The sequence below is a fragment of the Lygodium microphyllum genome, chromosome 5, assembly GCF_053477565.2.
Source record: "Lygodium microphyllum isolate KBCC chromosome 5, Lygodium_microphyllum_v1.1.10, whole genome shotgun sequence".
Lineage (NCBI taxonomy): Eukaryota > Viridiplantae > Streptophyta > Polypodiopsida > Schizaeales > Lygodiaceae > Lygodium > Lygodium microphyllum.
In genome coordinates, this window is record NC_141139.1 from 90,265,804 (window position 1) to 90,279,642 (window position 13,839).

Sequence of the window (13,839 nt, forward strand, 5' to 3'; positions counted from 1 at the left end):
TATTTGGGGAAGTATCCTTCAATTGTTAGTAAAGGGGGATTCCTGATTGGTATCAAACCAAATAAATGGAACTTGCGTAGTACAAAATCCCATTCTTTCTATGTATTATCACACTGCTACTATGATCACGCTCAAAGGGTTTGAGAGAGTATCTCTTTAGTTGGTTCCATGTTATTGGAATCAGTTTGTGGACTTGTTAGCAAACTTTTCTTATGAAGAAGACCTTTTCTTCAATTGTGGTCCTGGTTTAGATATCTCTATTAATGATGAGATAGGACCTGGTCGATTATGCAAGCTTTTATTAGAACGTGCCCTATATGGTAGGCGATGGTTATTATAGGTGATGCAAAGAGTGGCCGAGACCCATTTGTATTTGTTATCTTGGACCCATAGGTTGGTTAGACGAAATGTTATGTGTTCACCTCTTGCCATTTATGTTGGAGGTATGGGTCACAATCTGATGCATTTAGTTTAGGGTAGGAACACTATTTCCTCCTTGGGATGGAGCATCTTGTTGTATATTAATAAGATTTTACAAGGGGGGATATATACAAGCTGTTTTGTTTTATTCCATTAGGCCAAGAGGGCCGTTTCTTTTTAGGGTTTTAATGTTTGATTTCCATAGCCCAAGAGGGTTGATTTTTATGGAGTGTAAATGTTTTATTTATTTCGACCAAGAGAACTAGTTTTGTTAAGTGTGAACTATGATATGTCTTTAGGCCAAGAGGGCCATATGTCTATTTGGTGCATGTACGTTTACTGGTTTTCTGTTTTAGTGATTGCATCACATAGATTGACGAAGTCACTGGAGGGAGCCTTTATTGTGAAGGAGCTTCTTATGGCCATTCCAAGTGGTATCATCCCCTTTTCGAGTTTTTCCCTTAAGCAAATAATATTATATGTGTATGTAGAGGTAAATATATTTTCGTTTGTTGGGGACCGACAATCAAGGCATGAAGTCCTAGGATTTGATTAGGTATATTTGGGGGATATTTGAGCAGTTGTCTTAGGACATTGTCAAGTGATAAGGACATGTGATAGAGGGTAGTCCTAGTGACCCTGTCCTACTACTAACCTGCTAGGCAGTCGTTCTAGGAGTCCTTGCTAGTGTGACGCAGTTAGCAAAGCTTGCCCAAATATCAAAAGAAGGGCAAGTTTTGAATCTATCTAAAGATACAAATTACAAAGGTGTGTTAAAAGGGATTCTAACCCCTCAATAAGAAAAGGAAAAGAAGAAAAAAAAAAGGAAGAGAATTCCTACAAGCTGTTGATTATTGCCTTGCAGAGACTTAATAGGTTCCTAGGAACAGGCCAGACCTAGGGTCGTGATGCCTTGTCTTCCTAGGGATAGCAACTAATAGAAAGAAAAGAAAAGGAAGGTTGGAGCGAAAATAAAAGTGAGTGGCAACATAAAATGATTAAGTGTCACCTCGCAAGGGCTTGGTAGGTTCTTGGGTGCCGAGTCAGGACCTAAGACTGATGCCATGTTCTCCTTGGGTCATCTACGCTTAGCTCCTTCCTTTTTACGCGCTCCAGTATGGAAACTCTAAACAGAAAATATGACCAGTCTATAGGAGTCCTCGCCTAGTAGGAGGTTCTGGTCCAATTGTCCTTTAATCAAGAAAAGGGTACAAAGGCATATAAATCCTTGTCAAAGGTCTCAATCAATCATACAATTAATTGTAATATTATTTTGTAAGTCAAGTAGAAAACCCATGCAAGTTGTAATATTTTTCATTAGGTAGAAAGACCCATAGCTCAAAAAGGGTGCATGAGCTAGCTTTCATTCACTTTCATGATGGTCAGAGTAATCTAAAAATATATGCATAAACTAGGAAAAAAGGGCCAAGAGCCAAATAGAAGTAACAAGTGCCCAACTTAAGTGGAAGTCCAAACTCCAAACCCTATGTATAAAAATTAGAAAGTGAATGAATAAGCTCATTCTTATAGTGTGTAAACTTGAAAGCATGCTTCTTCCTCTTGCTTCTATTCTATCTACTTGTGCTCCATTTTGAGAGTGAGGGAGAGTGAGAATGTGAGAGTGATGGAGAGAGTGAGGGACTTGAGAGGTGAAGCTCATTCCTTATGTGTGCTCTTCTCTTTTTCCCCTTCTAGGGTGAGAGTCAGATTGGAAGAGAGATTGGGTGGTCATTCTTCTTCTTCACATTTCCTCTCGTGGATTGAGTGCTTGCTATCATCACTTTTGTGAGTAAACCACCAAGACCCATGGACCACTTATTTCTTCAAGCATTTCAAGCCAAGAGCTATTGGCTACCTCTCACATAGCCGTGTGCACTCTTCCATGCACTAATATAGTGAGCTTACCTTCGAATCCATTGAAGTACCTCCTCCCACAAATTTGCCAATAGCTCCATGATTCAAGATGCGCTCTCAAGAAAGCTCCATCTCCAAGCTACTCTAAGATTTTCCCTCCATAGCTACATGCGCAAGAAGGGAAAAGAGAAGAAGATGATGATGATGAGAGGAGAAGAAGAGCTTCGCCATGGTCCCTCACACACTCTCTCCCTCACTCACACTCCTCTCTCTCTCTCTCTCTCTCATGCACAAGAAGGAAGCAAGAGTAAGAATCAAGAAGAGAGCAAGTTTCACCACACTCAAGAATGAGGTTCTTCATTCATTTCTTGACTTTCATGCATGCTCTTATCCCTTCCTTTGGTAGCCATCCCATTTTTGGTCCGGCCTTCATCCATTCCTCTGCTCTCTTTTCTTGTGCTTTCTATTAGTGTAGGCCTCAACTTGCACCCCTCATTCTTTACAATTTACACATGCTTTTACAAAATGAATTGCAATGTGCCCAATTCTTTTCTTGCTAGAATATCATGGTGCGTTATTATTGTTGTAAAATATTACATGGCGCAGCGAACAGAATCTGAGAAAGAGATAGAGAGTACACAACAGATAAGAGGAGAATCAGTAAATTCTTTAACTCCAAACAACTGATACAAAGATGGCTCTGTCCACCCGTGCGCTTCCACTGTGTGAAGCTTAGATGGCGATCTAGACAGAAGATAGGTGAAGAGCTTAAGGCTAGTTGGAATAACAACTCTGACTGAGTGAAAGATGAGTGTTAGATGGCTGCGAACGGGTTTAGCTTTTATAGCCCGCGAAGGTCGTTAGGTCGGCTTGCTGACCGACCTACCATATGAGCCTCCACTAGTCGGCCAGGGAATATTCCAGGGAATATTCCCTTTACCATCGGGCCGGGGGTGCTGCCCCCGGACCCCCGCCAGGGGGGCCGCTGGCCCCCCTGGGACCCCCCAGCCAGGGGCCGCTTCCGCGGCCCCCAGACCCCACAATAGGGGCCCCTTTTAACTCCCTTACCACGCAACTCAATGCAATGTGCCTCGAGTTGCTACCAGCTTAACCACTCCGTCTAACCCAAAGATTAGACCCACAATAGTCACCTTTTTACCATCCGGTCACATAGACCTCATCTGATATACAAGTCAGGACTCAACCAATGTCTGGGCTCACATTTGGCTTCTCCTCATAATGGGGGCCTTACAACTTTGAGCACCATGGATCATTGGTAGCACCTAATGAGGGTGGGGCATTGATCATATCTAACACCCCCCCTCAATGTCCACCCATAGGTGAACTATCTCCTCGGCCCAATGCCGAGTCTCTGAAGATGAACTTGAAGCAGATCCTTCATAAGTGCTTTGGTGAAGATATCTGCTCCATTCTCCTCTGTTGGACAGTAGACCAATTCCACTATCCCATCCTCCATCAAATCACGCACATAGTGATACTGGATCTCTATATGTTTGGTGCGTGCATGAAACACTGGATTTTTGGCAATGGCGATGCAACTATGATTGTCACATCTCAGCACAGTTGGTTCTTCATCCTGCACTCCCATATGCCATAGAATCCCTCTCAACCATACGGCCTCACATGCAGCAAAACAAGCTGCCTTGTACTCTGCTTCGGTAGAAGACAATGCCACTGTTGGTTGCTTCTTACTAATCCAAGAGAAAATTCCTGAACCCAAAGAGAAACAATAACCAGAAACTGACTTCCTGGAATCAATGTCTCCTGCCCAATCTAAGTCACAGTTCCCCACAAGAGAAGTTCCGAAACTATATGTGATACCATAGTCAAGAGTTTTCTTCAAGTATCTGAGCACCCGCATCCCAGCCTTCCAATGACTCTCATGAGGTTTGTTTGAGAACCTGCTCAAAACACCAATAGCAAAACTGATATTTGGTCTGGTGTTACACAAGTAGATCAGACTGCCGACCAACCTTCTATACCTCCCAATGTCTGCTAATGCTGATGTATCCTCGACGGATAACTTTGCATTCACCTCCATAGGTGTAGATATCTCCTTGCACTCGGTCATGCCAAATGCCTTCAAGATCTCCCATGCATACTTCTTCTGAGAGATGAAGATCTTTCCTGGCTCTTGCCAGACTTCAATCCCCAAACAATAGTGTAGCAAGCCCAAGCCTGTCATTTCAAACTCAGAACTCAAAGCCTTTCGAGTTTGGTTGATCATATCTTCATAGTCACTTGTAATAAGAAGGTCGTCCACATATAGGACAATCACTACAGACTTTTTACCATCCCTGTAAACATACAAGTTAGCATCTGAGGCACATCTTTTGAAGTTTAGGTTTAAAAAGAACCTATCTATTTGCTGGTACCATGCTATGGGGGCTTGTTTCAGCCCATACAATGCCTTCTTCAGTTTACACACTTTGTTCTCAGAATGGGGGGCCTCAAACCCTAGTGGCTGAGCCACATACACCTCCTCCTTGAGGTCACCATTTAAGAACGCTGACTTAACATCCATTTGGTACACTGGCCACTTCTTGTGGGCAGCCACTGCAAGTACCGTGCGAATAGTGGTCATTCTGGCAGTTGGGGCAAATGACTCTTGAAAATCAAACCCTTCAAGTTGTGAAAATCCTTGGGCAACCAATCTAGCTTTGTACTTTTCTAAGGTACCATCAGCCTTGTACTTTACCTTCCAGATCCACTTGGTGCCAATAACCTTCCGCTTTGCTGGTCGATCCACTAGCTCCCAAGTGTCATTCTTCATTATGCTGTCATACTCTGCCTGCATAGCATCCTTCCATGATGGATCTGCAAGTGCTTCTTCTAAGTCAGTTGGCTCCTTTACTTCTCTCATAATCTCAACCATCAAGGCCATATTGACTATGTGAGCAGAAGCCCTCCTTTGCTCCTCTATTCTCTGAGACCTCCTTGGTCCGTCTGCCTTCTCCTCAACAGATGCAGGCATAGGATTATTGTGGTCATAGAGCTGCTTCACCCAGCGCGGCAATGGCTTTTCCGGTGGGGTGATGTCAGGTTGGTGAACTTTTTCCTCATCATCTGAAGATGATGCTTCCTCCTCCTTAAGGATAGGGATAGCTCTCGGGACAGGTTCATAGTGGACTACTTCTTCGCTTGATGATAAAGTGGAAGAACTTGCCTTCTCCTCCTCCACTGTATGCGGCTCCTCCTTGAACACCACATCACGACTCGCGATGATCTTCTTTGCCTCTTGGTCATATAACTTGTAAGCCTTCTGCTCATCACTATAACCCAAGAAGATACATTTTTTGCTTTTTGGTTGTAACTTGTTTCTCTTCTCATCTGGAATATGTGCATAACATTCACATCCAAAAATTCTGAAATGTGAAACAGATGGTTTCTTACCAGTGTAAGCCTCATGAGGCGTTTTTCCCTTGAGAGCCTTTGTGTAGCTCCAATTTAGAATGTAGACTGCAGTATTAACAGCTTCAGCCCAAAAATGGTTAGGCAATCCCTTGCCCTTTAGCATGCATCTTGCCATCTCCACAATGGTACGATTCCTGTGTTCCACAACACCATTTTGCTGAGGTGTGTGAGGCATCGTCAATTGACGCTTGATCCCTTTGCTCTTGCAAAAACCTTCAAACTCCTTTGAGTTGAACTCACCACCACCATCTGTTCTAAATTTCTTCACACTTTTCCCTGTTTCATTCTCAACAAGTATTAGCCATTCTTTAAACTTACCAAAAGCTTGAGCCTTATCACGAAGGAAGTACACCCACATCTTCCTACTGTAGTCGTCGACAATCAACATAAAATAAGAAGATCCCCCCAAGGCCTGTGTAGGCATCTTACCACATAAGTCAGCATGCACCAACTCTAGAGCAGCCTGTGCTCTATTCTTGCTTTCTTGTGGAAATGCCTTTCTTTGTTGCTTGCCCATCATACAAGCTTCACATGGTTCCTTCAATTCAGTTATTGTAGGTAGGTGAGCAACCATACCTTGCTTTTGCATCTCCTTCAATACTGCAAATCCGATGTGTCCAAACCTTTCATGCCAAATCTTACTTGTGCCCACTCCAGCGGTGGCTGTAAGAGCACTTAGCTCATACAAGTTGTTCCTTCTTTCTCCTTTGCCAACAATTGTGCCAGCACTATCAATAATTTCTGCACCTGTCTTCTTGAACCTCACTTCATGACCCAGATTAGTTATGGCAGCAACTGATAAGAGATTTCTCCTGATTTCGGGAACATACAACACATTTGAAAGCTTTTTGACTTCACCATTTGCAGCAAAAAAAGAAATAGTACCTGTGCCCGTAGCAGGGCATTTAGCATCATTTCCAACCGTCACAGTGATGGATTCTTGTAGAGGCTGCATAGAACTGTATAGACCTTTCTTGTTGGTCATGTGACGGGAGGCCCCACTATCCAACACCCAAGAGTCAGTGGTAGATTCTTCTTGCGCAGAGGAGCACACTTCCTCAATGGTCGCCATGAATAATTCCAACTCTGCTTCAGCCGTATTGGCTGTCTCTTTCCCTTTACTTTTAAGGGTACCATTCTTTTCATCTGCCTTCTTGACACGACAATCTGCAATTGCATGTCCTTTCTTCTTACAATAGAAGCACTCTCCTTGAAACTTCTTCTTGCTGCCCTTCTTCTTTTTGTCACCATCATTTTTGGTGGAGGAAACACCTTTGCCTTTTGCATTGGCAGAGAATGCAGCATCTCCATTGTTTCTTCCTTCTCGGGCTTTCAGCCTCAACTCCTCCTCCATTAATAATGCACAAAACTCCTCAAAAGTCAAAGCTTGAGGTCTCACCTGAGTATTAAGGGCAGTTACTAGTCCATCAAACTTTTGTGGACAAATCGGAAGACACCTCCGAGCTAGCTCTTCACTAGTCTTTTGTATCCCAGCGCCAGCCATCTGGTCGCGCAGATTCTTAATCCGAGTGATGAATGCTTCAACCGTCTCTCCTTCAGCAAACTTCTCCGTTGCTAGTTGATTCTCCAAGTTTTGAATCCTTGTTTGGTTTCGTGTTTCATACTGACTCCTTAGTACATTCCAAGCATCCGACGCTTTGGTTGTATGCTGAATCAGAGTCAAAACACTGTCAGAACAGCTTGTAACTAAGGCACACAATGCATCTGCATTCCTTCGTTTCCAAGCTCGTAGAAGATCTGCATTCGGAGGAATCATCACACTAGGATTTGATGGGTCGGGGGTAGGCTGTGGTTCTGCGTCAGTCCCCAGCACAGTCTCCAGAAGCTCATAAGAATCAAGGATAGTTGTAATTTTGAACTTCCACAAGGTGTAGTTTGTACCATCTAACTTGCCTTCGCTGAAGGTTGGTGGACGAATCCTCAGTGTTTGAATAGCCGGTACAGCATCACCACCTCCTGCACCGCTTCTTGATGCGCCAGAACTGCTTCCCGGAGTCGACATCGTTTCTCTTTGCTGTTGAAGCCTTTGCCTCTTGCACGCTCTCCGATCTCTAGAGCCCCCTGGGCTCTGATACCATGTAAAATATTACACGGCGCAGCGAACAGAATCTGAGAAAGAGATAGAGAGTACACAACAGATAAGAGGAGAATCAGTAAATTCTTTAACTCCAAACAACTGATACAAAGATGGCTCTGTCCACCCGTGCGCTTCCACTGTGTGAAGCTTAGATGGCGATCTAGACAGAAGATAGGTGAAGAGCTTAAGGCTAGTTGGAATAACAACTCTGACTGGGTGAAAGATGAGTGTTAGATGGCTGCGAATGGGTTTAGCTTTTATAGCCCGCGAAGGTCGTTAGGTTGGCCTGCTGACCGACCTACCATATGAGCCTCCACTAGTCGGCCAGGGAATATTCCAGGGAATATTCCCTTTACCATCGGGCCGGGGGCGCTGCCCCCGGACCCCCGCCAGGGGGGCCGTTGGCCCCCCTGGGACCCCCCAGCCAGGGGCCGCTTCCACGGCCCCCAGACCCCACAATAGGGGCCCCTTTTAACTCCCTTAGCACGCAACTCAATGCAATGTGCCTCGAGTTGCTACCAGCTTAACCACTCCGTCTAACCCAAAGATTAGACCCACAACAGTCACCTTTTCGCCATCCGGTCACATAGACCTCATCTGATATACAAGTCAGGACTCAACCAATGTCCGGGCTCACATTTGGCTTCTCCTCATAATGGGGGCCTTACAACTTTGAGCACCATGGATCATTGGTAGCACCTAATGAGGGTGGGGCATTGATCATATCTAACAATTGTATGCTTTCTTTTACATTCGAGACTTTTTTCTACACTTCATGCCTTCAGATTTTTTCTGAGTGTGCCTTTCTCTTCTGTTTTTTTCTCGCCTTGGGATTGTCTCCATTTCCAAATTTTTGGCTTTTCCATCTTGGTCTTCTGAGGGTGTAACATTTACCCCCCTCCTAGCTATTGGTACCACTCTCATGGAACCTAATGGTATGGTTGAGTTTGTAGATGGTTGATGAGGGATGGTTCTTAGGGTTGTTGGGGAGGTAGGTCATGATGGGCATGCTCTATGAAGTGAGTTTGGGAGGCCGTCGAAAATAGATGATTGGTTGAAGAAGACATCCATAAGTGTTGGTTTGCCACACCGCCTTACAATGTTCCTGAAAAGAAAAATAGTGCACTTCCTAGGGGATTGTGTCTACCTTATCATACAGTGCACTGTGCAAGTGATGGTGGAATTTGGAGATGGGTAGGAAAGTCTAAGGTGTTGTCCCACACTTGAGGACCTAGTTTGTGGAAATGGGGATGATGTGAGTGACTTAGGGAGATAGGTCTATCAATCATGTCCTACCATTGATGTGCCCTAAGTTGTGATGTGGGGGAGGGGCTAGGGTGGTCCCTAGTAGGTGTAGTGCTCATGACACTCATAGAGTACAAATATGCTAATTTTATTATTGTGTTCCTTTTCTTTACATTTTTTTTTCTTGTCCTTTTTCTTTTTCTTTATTTTTATTTCCTTTTCCTTCTCTTTTGTATTTTTTTATTTTTGAATTATAAACGGAGCATGCTAAGAAGCATCCCATTTATGAGCAAGGGTCAAGGGCTTTGCTTATTAGCAAGGCCTTGCTCTACAGATACCCCTTCAAGTTAGCTCTTACATTGAGTGGTGTAGATGACAAAAATGGGTGGTTACATCATGTGATTCTACTGTCACTCATATCTTCTAATAGATTCATACAAAATGTTGGCAAGAGGATGGCTCTCATCATGAGACACACCATTGCACAACTATCTATTCTAGCATTGATATAAAAAAATAGGGGTAGAAATTGCTCTTCTTGTATATAGTAGGTTTTTGTTTTAATAATATTCACAACATATGGAGATAGTTATAGGTGGTGATGAATGCGACATCGGGGCATGAGGAGAAGTCTTTGAGGAAACGTGCTATGAATGGGTGGAGGTTCCTTTTGGTGAAGATCAAGATTTCTTCATGGGTCGAGGCATTTACATTGTAGATTAGAGGAAAATCATACCTACCATGCACCTCCCGGTTGAATTCAACTTCAATCCTCCTTGGGTAGGGCATGTAGGTAGGATCATCCCTTTCATGCAATAGGGTGCTATAGAAAGCCATCCAAGCTGCTAAGCTAGAGTCCCAAATATTTTCGTGCCACCTAGGTTGAGCCTCATATTACTCCAATCTCTAAGGTACCTCCACCACCTTGTATTCCCATAGGTTCCTGATGCCACCTCATGGGGTGTCTCATTCTTTCCTCCAGCTATCTCCTTCCTAGCCTATTTGAGAGCTTTGTGACATCCTCCACCACACTTGGAGATAGCAACCCTATCCAATGTATGAGGAAAGGTGAAGGAGAGCTTAAAGGGACAGCCACGATTTTTCCATTGCTCCCACACTGCAAGTTCATGACCCTAGTTTACAAGGTTGCACTCCTCTCTTTGAGGGATGGCCACCTGTGGAACTTGTAGTGTCTTGGCTTGTAGCATCCTATGAGTGAGTTCCACATATTCTCTGCATTTGTGTCTCATCTTCACCATCCATTTAGTTGGCATAGCTTCCTCCCCTTGCTCTTCTGATTGTACTTGTGGCTACAATGGGGGCCTTGGTTCATACACTTGTTCTTCTTTTTATTAGTCCTATTCAAAATTAGGCCCTTCTACTTGGATTGGCTCCATTGGCTCTTGTGGAGGTAGTTGTACTTACAACTCTGGCTTCCCAAACCCTAGCAAGGTAAGTTCCTATGAGATTAAGCCAGTTGAGATTAGATGGGCTTGTTGCTCCTCTACTCCTAAGATGGTGCTAGGATTGGCTACCTTGGCATGGAGTCCATGTTGCAGTGCCCTCCTTGTTAGTTCTAATTTTCTTTTTACTTTCTCTAGTGTTTCTTCTTCTCTTGATTACGTGACATTCACTCTTGAAATGGCCAACTGGCAAGCCAAGTGTTTGACTTCATCTTCATTCTTGGCTACCTATTCCTCTACTTTCTCTTTTACCTGCTCTAGCCCTTGATTTTGGTACTGAGGCTAGAGTGGCAATCATCTACTTGTGTTCTTTTTTGCCACAATCTATGCATTTGTTGTTGCTTCTAGTTTTTGCATCCTACTTGTTCCCTTATTATAACTTGTTTGTGGAGAGCTACTTGAAGTTGGTTGTATAGTTCTACTAGCTTCTTTGTGGTCTCCTCATCTCTTTGAGTCTTTACCTCGTGTAGCTCTTTTCTTGCCTCCTCTCTTTACCTCTTCAACTCCTCCTTTTCAAGTTTGAGGCATCTATTTTCCCTGGAGTTGAAGGTGCACATTTCTTCTAGGGCTATATAGTTGTCTCTTTCCTCATCGTACAAATCTTTCAAGCTTTTCTCTCCCTCTCTTGCCTTTAAGGCCTCTTTCAATGCAATCATTTCCCTATTGATGATGGTCATCACTGTCGTTTTTTCCACCTTGTAGGTTGCAAAGGAAATCTTATCCTCTTCTAGCTCTACAAAAGCACAATCTTTTTCTCCTCTATCATCTTGTTGAGTTGTCTTTGAAACTCTTTTACCAATTCATCATGAACTTCAGTGTTGTGCATGGCTAAAGGCACCGAGGTGGTTGACACTTCCAAACAGGGTACCTTCAGTCCTTGGTGTGATTTTGCATCCTATTGGTCTCTTTGTTCCTACTAAGGGGGACTCCTTCATTAGGAACATGTGCAATTTCTTGCACTTTGCTCACTAAGTATTGCACCCAAGCCATGATGTTGCTTTCATTGATCACCCCTTTAGTAGTTTCTTAATTCGGGGTGATTGTCAGGGTAGCCATGACTAGTGGAATTACATGTAGGGGGCTTTAACCTTGCCTTTCACCATTGGTATTGGTCCTACCTCTTCTGTGTTGTGCCCATGCTTGGCAGGTCATCTTGTACTGGGTTCATCATTGCCAATTCTTGAGTTTGGGAGGGTTGCTCCATTGATCTCTAAATAGTGAGGGCTATCTCCTCCTATTGCCTTAGTTTCTCTTCCTCCTCTTCTTGTTTCTTCCTATGCTCTTCTTCAAGCCTTTTTGATTCCTCCTCCACCCTTTGCAGTTATCTCTTTTCTTCAAATGTGGATTGGGTTCTTCTTATGGGGATTTTAAGAGTGACCTTCCTTCTCCCACCCTAGCTTGACATCTGCTCAACACTGGCTGTCCTCTTGCTTGAGGCTCCTTGCTATTGGGTGGGTCGAATAGCCTCCTTTTCATGAGCAATTCTTTGTATTTTGTCTTGCTAGTCCTTGTGGACTTCGTCCTCCCTCTGTTCTTCTATTGAGAATGAAATAGGCACGCTTGCTGGGGTAGGGGAGCAATGCTCCTCTTGGATAGGCGATGCCTTTAGGATTTCCTCGACTACTTATCTTTCCACCTCCCCGAGGGCTTCATAGATTATGGCCATTAGTGCTCCTCCAAATCCTATGGTTGAAGCCTTGAAAGAATGTATTTTTCTTTCTAACTCCACTGTGGTAGTAGCTAGAGACTCTCCTCCTGCTACCCTTGGTGTTGTGGCTAGTACCTTTGCCAATATCTGTATTGTCTTCCAAACATAAGCATTCCAATTTATCTCATCTAGGGCATGTGCTGCAAGTCTCTCTAGGAATTTTATATCTATTCTATTCATAAGAGAATTATATCTCTAGCTTGAGAAGAGGGTATGGACCAATTTTGCCTGCAATCAAATGGTGGGGTCAAGAATGTCAGCCAAGTTAATCCCATTGTTTGTGTAGACCTTATTTTTATCCATCTCCAACATCCCATAGATGGCTCTCTTTGGCCTTTTCTCCAGCTTATTAACTAATCCTAGGGCCTTCTCCACAATTTCTAGACTAAGGGAAACTTCCACCCTTCTGGAGGTTTCTCCTTGCTTGATGGTTATTGTGCCACTGTTCCTTTGGGCATCAAAATTTCTCAAGAATTATGTACATTTGCTGTGGTCAATGTCTTGCCCTACCTTCTCCAGATACTTGGCAAGATTACATCGTTTTATCATTTTTGCAACTGCCTCTTCATATGTCATCACTCCTTCCAGATTGTGGATGCTATGGTATTTTAATTGGTTGAATACTTGTATCTCCATGGCTAATCCATATCTTCTGTGCTCCTCCTCCGAGAAGGGAGACCTATCGGCTTTATCCTATTGACTTACAATTTAGATTCCTATCACCACACAATAGCCTACAATTAGTTCTCTTTAAAGGGCATCTCTTGCATGGAAGGTAAAATTACTAGAAATATTAGTATCCCATGATGAAGGATATAACCCTCAAAATGAGAATCCTCACAACAACAATCAATCCACACATTTTTACACATTCATTCTTTCCTTTAAAATTCAATTCCTATTTTGAGTTTTCATCCATTTTCCACTTTTACCCCCTCTCCCTTTGAAAGAATGAACATCCTTCCTAAGATTATGGGAATCAAGGTGTATGGGCATTCAGTGTGTCCATGCTGTGCCTTTATGCTTCAAGAGCTAGGGTAAGAACTTGGGGTTGCACTCTAGGGTCACATAATAGTCCATATCCTATGGACAAATGCCCGCTTGTTTGATATAAGTTAATACATCAATCAAGAGGTCATCCAAGTTGATTTGGCTTGCAACATGGAGTTCCTCCTCTGTTAGGATCCTATCCAAGTTTGGGTGGAGCATGATATTGTCTTCTAATGGATGATCCTAGTTATGGCTAATACTCTAAATGAGGTTGGGGCCACGTTGGTCTATTCATTCTCAAAAGTCTCAATGGCACATCATTGCTCTACATTGGTCATGATTTGGTAACCCTCTTGATGGCACGTCATTGATCTACATTGTTCTTATTTGGTAACCCTTGAGCCCATGAGATGTGCAAAGTATACCACTTGCATAGAAAATTGGACTCAAATTCGATTAATCGTTGGAATTCAAAAAGTTATTGTGGTGACATGGGAATTTTTCTATTTTTGTACGAGGTGATTAAGCATTTCCTTTAAGGCATTTTCTTGCAAAATTTCATTGCCAATAATTTCACCTGCAATAATGGAAGCCTTAATAAAAATGATTTCGTATTCTTCCTAGGA